We start from the raw sequence: 9,404 nt of genomic DNA on the forward strand, positions 1-9,404 counted from the left end.
CTGAACCAAGAAGGCAGGCTTAGCTAAAGATTAACCATTGGGCCACTCTCTGTAGGGTAGCCATCTTCACGCAAACATTTTGGGGATAGCTATGGTGGACATTTTCTGCACATACTATCAATATCCACACATGGTCCAGAAAGGAAGACTTTGCCATATCCCTGAACCTAACCTGGAAAAGATTTTGTTAACTACTATAGAGCTGAAACCTTGGTCTTTGACATGACTGTGCCCATGTTAAACAACACACATTCACTAGGGTCTACACTTGTTCTCTACATCTATCTTTTGTGGGCACTGTGTACTTACGTACACATATTACCCTCATACACATACATACATATATGCATACATACATATGAACATACATACATGTTTATGTGTGTGCGTGTGTGTCCGTGTATATGTGTGCAATTTAAAATTAAGTATGTTTTTTCAAAAATGAAGATATTTTAGAGTTGACTCTTTCATCTATGGGAGAAGACACCTCTGTGTTTTTATGTCTTTACGCCACAGATCTCCCTCCCATTCCTATTAAATGTGAAGTAACCAAACAAAGAATAAATATGGGTCCAGAGAATTGCTTATAACCTTCTAAATAGAAGTCCAGTATATTGGTAAATAATAGCAAGAACTGACTAATGAAATTTCATCAGATCAAGAAGCTTCTTCACAGTAAAAGAAAGAAAAAACAGACTGAAAAGACAACTTACTGAATGGGAGAAAGTCTTTGCTAAGTACTAGTATGACAAGGGACTAGCATTCAGAATAATTGAGGAACTCAGAAATAAATAATCAAATAGCAAAGTCTCTAATCGTCAAATGGGCATGATAACTGAACAGATGAAATGAAGAAGTCAAATGGCCACTAAACACATGAAAAATATTCAACATCCTTATCAGATTGAGAAATGCAAATCAAAACAACATTCAGAGTTTATTCTACCCCAGACAGAACAGCAATCATCTAGAAAAATCAACAGATAAACAAAACTCAGAAAATATTAATGAGGATCTTTGTGTGTGTGGGTTTTCATTATGAAAATCAGTGTGGAAGTTTCTCAAAATTAAAAATAGAGCCACTATATAACACAGCTACATCACATATACATATTTTGTCGAAGGAATCTAAACACCTTACTGTAATGATACCTACATATCTATTATGGTGGCGTGAATAAACTATTTCTTTATTACTGTAGTTATCTGAACACTTGGTTCTGGGCAACTTGTTTCTCAGTTGTTGGCACTCTTTAGGGAAGTTTGGGAGGTGTGGACTTATTGGAAGAAGTGTCTCACTGGAGGCAGGTGATGTAGGATGCTCTTCTGTATATGTGTTGTCTGGCCACCAGGAATGAAAGAGAAGTCTCCACCTATAAAATGGCACCAATAGGTTTGGGGGCTAAGCAGTGTGGTCAGCCACACACTTTGGGCCTGAGTAATTATATGCCCACTTGGGGTTAGGAAGAAAGTAGCTGAGAACATGCCTGTAGCTCAGCACCCCTGCCTGACCAAGCAGCTAGATTAGATCTGCTAGGCATGTACAGGCAGGAAAGCATGGTGGATTCCCGCTCACATACACAGAGATATTTTCAGGCTGCCCAACATGCTGCATGACAGATTTAGCTTTTACTCAGTCAAAAAGGGTTTATGTGCTGCATGGTGCTTCCCAGAGTCGAGGTGGTGAGCACAGCTCCCACCCAGCAGTCCCAGAGCTGACAGCAAATGTACCTCTGCCATATTGAAAGGCCAAGAGAGGTAGAGCCAGCATCCAGGGCTGCTGCTTACCATTTAAAAATGCTCCTTGTCAGAAAAGAATTTCATATACACAATAGGACAGATTCAGACATAAAAGACCTCTAAATAAGATACAATGTGTTTAAAAATATATGTGGACTTGAAAGAGAGAGGAAAAGAGAACAGACAGTTATATAAAGAAGCAAAGTCTTTAAAGAGACAGTAAAAGAGTACAGTCAGTCATAGATGAAAGGAGTAAAGAAAAATAAGCCACATAAAGATGGAATATACACAGAGAGTCTGGATTATGCATATTATTGTGTTTTCTTTGAATTTTAGGACTGCAGAGAGACATTTGTTTCTGGGGTTGATAAGTTAAACCAACATAAAGGCACCTTGACTTCAAAATTTGGGTATAAGGATATGTTCCTTTGGAAAAGTGGTTCTGCGTTTATTTCTGCAGAAGATGAGAACCTGTGAATTCTTTCCAGACTAATGTGATTTGATGGAACAAGACCCCCCCCCCCCGCTGAAAGTTCTCTGTGAACACTAAAAATACTTCACCCAACAAAAAGTAGGAAACAGTTTGGAGAAAATTATGCCCAAATTCCCAAAGTGCATGTTTATAAATGTTTGTTTTCATTTAAAAGAGGTTGGGTATAAATCATTAGTGGTCACAGTCAACCTCTTTTTAAAAAAAAAAACATAAGGGAGGTAAGATATAAAGATGAATACTTTGCATTGGTATGGATCATGGTCTATTGATACAAATTTAAGGTCAATTTTATTATACTGTGTATATGTATTTCTGCTCTTGTTTAAGATATTATGTTTGTACAGCTTATTTAAAAATGTAATGCACAGTTAAGAAATACAGATTAATAGATAGTCATCTATAATAGTCAAACTATAGTCATGGTAGGTTTTCTAGATGTATAGATATATATTTCATATGGATAGGTATTCTTCAAACCTTTCAAAGACCCTCAGAACATGGCATTTGAAATGTTTTAAGAACTTAGACTTTTCTCAACAGCGAGACATGTCTGCTTCTGGCAGTACCAATTACTTCAAAGAGGTTGATGGGCTTTAAAGAAACTTGTTATGGAATTTACCTTCAATGTGACAAAGCTAGCCATTTGGTCAAGAAACTGCTCTTGCCTGGACTGCTTGATGGTACACTGTATGAACTGGACATGTAGGACCCACAGTAAAGTGACTGCTGAATATTCCAAAAGACATGATCATCTTTCAGGATTTCTGCTTCACAGAAGAAACTGACAGACATTCTTCAGGGTACAAAAGAAAGTGACTGCCAAACTGCCAAGATAGGTGAAAAAGACTTTCAAATTTCTTGCTTCATGGAAAAGTTTGCCAGACACTATGGGCTGTAAGCTGAAGATGGATGACCCAATGTTGCAGAGGAGCTTTGGGTGACTGTCCAGGTAGTACAACGTCTCTGCCAATTCTAAAGTTTTGGAAGTTTCTTACAATGAGCTTTCTGATTACTTAGGTAATATATCCTTCTAGGGTCTTGGAAGAGTTGAAGACAGATAGTTGTAGTTTTCCTTAGTTATGTTAGAAGATAGATTAGATATGAAACTTTAGACTTACAAAAATAAAAGAGATAATAGTATATTTTCTGTAATTTTGCCAAAAACTAGTAGACTAAATATTATAACTGTAATTCTTGCTTGAACCTGTTTTGTTATATGTAATTTTACTATGTTAAAGTTAAAACCTTTTTAATTAGACAGAAAAGGGGATAGTATGTGGGATGCCCTTCTGTATATGTGTTGCTTTTATTGGTTAATGCATAGAGCTGCTTTGACCTATGGCAGGACAGAATAAAGTCAGGTTTCAAGAGATATAGAGAGATAGTTGGCAGAGTCAAGAAGATGCCATGTGGCTGCCAAAGGAGAAGGACACACTAAAACCTTACCTGGTAGGCCACAGCCTCGTGGCAATACAGATGAACAGAAATGGGTTATCTTAAGAGATAAGTTAGCTAGGAATATGCCTAAGCTATTGGTCAAGCAGTGTTATAATTCACACAGTTTCTGTGTGATTATTCGGGTCTGGATGGCTGGGAATGAAAGGGCAGTCTCTGCCTATAGGCTGACTTTGAGAGTTTAAAACGTGCCATTTCTACTTCACACTCTACTTTGTGCTTGTGATTTAAAATATGAGCCATCGACTTCTTGTTCTAGCAGCATGTGGCTTCTGCTTACTGCTGTGCTTTCCTGTTTTGATGGATTCTTATCCCTCTGGAACTGTAATTCCACATAAACCTTTCATTCTATAAGCTATATTGGTCGTGGGTTTTATCCCAGCAATAGAAGAGTAATTATTACATTGCTGAGCTACTCAAAATAACCAACTATAGAATCAGCCCAGGTACCCATCAATGGATGGATAGATAATGAAAATGTGGTGTATTGTGAGCATATAAAGGAAATGTAGTATATGAACATAATAGAGAATTTTCTAACCATAAAGTTGAACAAAATTTTTACCAACTTCAGGCAAATGGAAAGTCTTAGATATTGTGTTGTATAAAATAAGTCAGATTCATAGAGTTGGGTGCCACATTACGATATGGAATGGAGAAGAGGATTGTATAAAGAAAATAAGGAAGAATAAAAAGGGAAGGTAGATATGATCAAAATATATTATATTCATATACAGAAATGTCATACTAAAACCTATCATTTCATATAATTAATATATGCAAAGCAAAATAAGACTAGAGCCTTTGGACCCAAAATAAATCTTTTCTTCCATTAATTGTCCATGTCAGCAATGAAAAATAGATCTAAAATGCTTCAGACATATAGTTGTGTAGCGACATAGAAGTTACCAGGTGTGGTGGTGCATGCCTACAAAGTCAGCACTCTGAGGTGGATGCAGGAAGATAGGGAGTTCAAGGTTATCCTCAGTTGCATAGCAAATTAGAAGCCATCCTAACTTAAAGGAGACCTAATCTCCAAACTAAACAAAATAATGAGATGCCAGGCTTCATGTCCAAGGAAGAGCTGACATTTTGGGCTTATATTTGAAGAATGGCTAGAAAATCGCCTCTTTATCTGGAGAAACCATTCTTTTATTTTATTCTGACCTTTAACTTGTCAAGTGATGCCCACTTCTGTGATGGATGTCAAACTGCTTTATTCAAAATCCTCCACTTTTTATATTTTTTGTGCTATTTTATTTTATTTTTTTATTCATTTATTAAAGATTTCTGTCTCTTCCCCACCACCGCCTCCCATTTCCCTCACCCTCCCCCAACCAAGTCCCCCTCCCTCGTCAGCCCAAAGAGCAATCAGGGTTCCCTGCCCTGTGGGAAGTCCAAGGACCACCCACCTCCATCCAAGTCTAGTAAAGTAAGCAAACAAACTGCCTAGGCTCCCACAAAGCCAATACGTGCAGTAGGATCAAAAACCCATTGCCATTGTTCTTGAGGTCTCAGTAGTCCTCATTGTCCGCTATGTTCAGCGAGTCCAGTTTTAACCCAGGCTTTTTCAGACCCGGGCCAGCTGGCCTTGGTGAGTTCCCAATAGAACATCCCCATTGTCTCAGTGTGTGGGTGCACCCCTCGCAGTCCTGGGATGTACTCACTTTTTATATTTTTGTATTAGTTCTTTGAGAGTTTCATACACTGTATTTTTATCATGTCTTCCTACTCCCACCCTCCAATCCATCTTACCTTTCCTGCCTACCCAACCATCAGGTCTGACCTGTACTCTCATGTATTCTTAGACATGGAACCTTCCACTGGAGCATTGCTGTCCTACTAGTGGCACCACTCTTAAAGAACGTAGATTCTTTCTCTCTTGGAAGCTATCAATTGACAATAGTTACCCAGTTAGGAGTCAGACTTCATGCCTAACTCCCCTTTCCATGATGGAATTTTTTCTGACTTGAGCTTACATGGGTCACTGACATCACCTCCCATGTGTTATGAGTTCATATGTGCAACTGTAATTCTATGATCAAATAAAACACTGTTTATTTTGAACCCATCCACTGCTTTTGGCTCTTATAGTCATTCTGCCCACCCCCTCCTCAATAGGCACTGAGTCTTGTGAGGAGGAGGATGTGGTATACATTTCTCATTTAAGTTTGAATATTCCACAGTTTATTATTCTCTGCTCCTTGACAAGTTGTGGGTCTCTGTTAATATCTACTTCAAATAGAAGCTTCTCTTTTAAGGGTTGAAAGATACATTCACCTATGGATAAAAGAGCCAAAAGTCATTAGGAGTCAATTTACCAGTGTGTCCATTTAGGAGTAAGTTTTTCCATAGAATCTATGACCTGTCTAGGCATAAGGTCTTCGCATGATAATAATGTGAGGTATAGGTGTCATCTCATGGAGCAGTACTTAAATCCAATCAAAAGTAGTTGTTTATTTTTATAATGTTCATGCCACTATTACACCAATTAACGTGTTTTGCCAGGCCAGTCAGTATTGTAGATTACAGGGTTCACATCTGGGTAAATTTAATGATTATTTTTCTTTCCCGGTAGTATGTATAGAACCTTCCAGAGTTGTGAAAGTAATCCAATAAAGGTGAAGTGTCCACATCACGATAAGCTTGAATTCTCTGTTCTATATCTCAAGTAGTGTCTTCAGCTCTATGGTCTTACCATCAAGTTTTAGGGCATAACAAATTCTACTGATAATAGTTTGTAATGTTTGGGGATATATGATACCACATGGCCAACAACTCCAGGAAAGGAAACCCATTCCTATCACTGGACTTTTTGTTATCCTGTGGTACCTAGTAGGGGCATTGTCACCTCTGATAGGGAGTGACTCCATTTTAACTTTTTGTTTCATGACACTGTTTTTGGGGAGATGTGAAAAAAATCTGCTCAATCCAGATAGTGAACCTATGATATACCAAAATCTACAGATACCATCAGAGTCCAGCTTTGGTAACCAATGTGTTTTATGGTGGTTACTTACAGGAATATGAGTATAAGGTCTCTTACAGATGCAGAAATGACTTAAAAGCAGCTGCATCACCAAAGTCCACCTCAGTATGGGTGGCAACTCGCAAAGCTGGAAACCTGCAGTACACTGAATAGCCTGCAGGCAGCTCAATAGGTTGGGAATGTTCTTTCCTGGTGCCTTAGTTGACCTGAGACATTTCCTGACAACTCAGCATTCTGAGCATGTCCTAAGTACTCCATACTGCTTATGTGTTCTTGGGGAAAGGTGGACCCAGGAATCTGGTCAGTTTGAGAGACTTTCTAAAGCTGTTTTGAATTGTTTACTTTCTGAGTGTAAGGAGCTTCCCTGTAGTATGGAATATTTCATCTCCTCCTTGATCATCTTCTTATTAACCTTATAAGCATCCTGTGTCTTAATGAGCTTTCCTCCAAGATGGAAGCTTTTGGTTGATAATGGAACTATAATAATATAACAGTATATATATATATATATATACATATACATATATACATATATACCTACATACATAGTTTATGTGTTTGTGATCATGAAAAGTGGTAAGTTTCCTCAAGATATCAAAAGGTTTTCAGTGTTATTTATCCCTCCCTATATTCCTTCTTCCACCCAAAACCCACATATAAGCCCACACTCCTATAGCCACTTGATTTTTGACAGAGAGCCTCACAATATATAATGAGGAAAAGATGGCATCTTCAACTAATAATGCTGGTCAAACTGGATGGCTACATGAAGGATTAAGTTGGATTCTTATCTCTCACCCTGCATGAAATTCAATTCAAATGAATCAAAGACTTCAACTGCTACCTTGAAATCTGATAACATTCCCAATAATATTAAAAAAAATACCTGGCACCTTGACCCACGCAGACAAAATTGAATATTCGGAGACATATAATCTAGATGGGCATGTTTAATATAATCTACTGGGCATGTTTTAACTTGAGCAGATAGGTTTCTGAAATGAATATACTTTGCTGCAAAGTTAAATCATTTCTTCTTCTTTTTTTTTTTTTTATAAAAGAATAAACCAGGAAATGAAGAGAGAATCTGCGTGATTGCTCTGTAAGGATGAAGACCTGAATTCAGATCCCTAGCGTCCACATAAAGGTTAGGCATGGCGGCATATATCTGTCATCCCACCGCCAGCTCAGAGACAGTAGAGACAGATAGAGCCTGGGGATTGCTGGCCAGTCTAGCTAAACTAGCATTTCCAGATTCCAGTGAGGGACCCCTTTTCAAAACAGTAAGGTGGGAAGGACACAAGACACCCAGCGTCAAGTTCTGGCTTCACATATGCACGTGTTGTCAAGATCACCTGTGCACACATGCAAACACCCCACAGCTCCACATGCAGACAGAGACAGAGGATGAATTAGTGTTGTGAGCATAGAGGTGAATGTTAAAGAAAAGATATTTTTAACACTTAAATGCATATGTGCATCCTCTTTTGCTACTGTACATTTTAGGAATCGAAACTGGAGATTTAGAATTTGAAATGAAAATTTAATTTCCAAATTGAATTATTTAGTAAAAGATATAAATGAAAATTAGAAGACTTAGAACACTTAAGAAACTCATTATTTATTTATACTGACTACATGTTGCATTTTCTATATACTGAATTGATTAAAATGTATTATTAAAACTAATTCTACTAATGTACTCTTTAAGTTTTTAATCGCTTAGTGTCTGTCTTACATTTTCATAAATGGTACTGACATGTAAAACACATTACCTTTCTCTTTCTGGGTGAAGCAAAATTGCATTATTTCCTTATTTTTTCTTTTCTTTTCAAATACTCCTTTACCTTGGCCATCCATTCTTTGTAAAGTACGTGTGTGCAGCAGCAGAGGATAGCCAGATGCGGATGTGCTGTTTGGAGCAGAGGACTGAGTCCCAGACCAGCCTTTCCTCTACTCGCTGCTTGTCTTGTTTCTACCCAATTCAGTATCTACTCTTATGCATTTGACTCTTTACACTTTGGCAAATTAAACGGCAAATAATTTCATGCACAGTCCATTGTTTGTTACATATGTACCCAAGCTTTTCATCTGCCTGCTTGCTTGAATAAAGCATTGTTAACCATTTCCTTTACTTGCTATTGAACTTTCCATAAGCCTTGTTTTAGCTTTCTTTAGTCCACTCTTGTGCTCCTGGCCTAGTCACTGGGCCCTTTGTTAACTGTGCCCTCCCATCTTCTGGCACATTTTTATTTTGTTTGCCCTCTGGCTTTACATGCATTTTCAAGTAAAGATTTAGTCATTGTATGTTTCATGTATTTATACATTATCTATCCGTCATATCCATCTCCCTCCAACTCTCCCTAGTGTCTCTACCCCAAGCCCCTCCCAATTTTATGTCCTCTTTTTCTATTGTTATTCATATTGCCTGCTGAGTATAATTAGTGCTACTTGCACTGAGAAGAAGAGACCTGGTCGGTTGTCCTTGTCAACATAGACCATGAGACCCAATATGGACAAGTTCAACAGAACTGCCATATACTGGTTGCCCATGCGTGCTTCGGCATTGCCAGGGCATAAATTTCGAATTCAAATTTATATGCAGTGGGACATGAGTAACCTGCTGCTAGCCTCTTCCCCAAAGAAGAGTGATGTACCCTCTAGGTAGTGACCAATACCCATTAACTCCTACAATGGGGGCGGGGCTTGAGAGCTCCTCCCTCTCCC

This window comes from Alexandromys fortis, unplaced genomic scaffold (assembly GCF_014885135.2).
Source record: "Alexandromys fortis isolate MF-2015 unplaced genomic scaffold, M_Fortis_MF-2015_v1.1 scaffold_64, whole genome shotgun sequence".
In the NCBI taxonomy this organism is placed as follows: domain Eukaryota; kingdom Metazoa; phylum Chordata; class Mammalia; order Rodentia; family Cricetidae; genus Alexandromys; species Alexandromys fortis.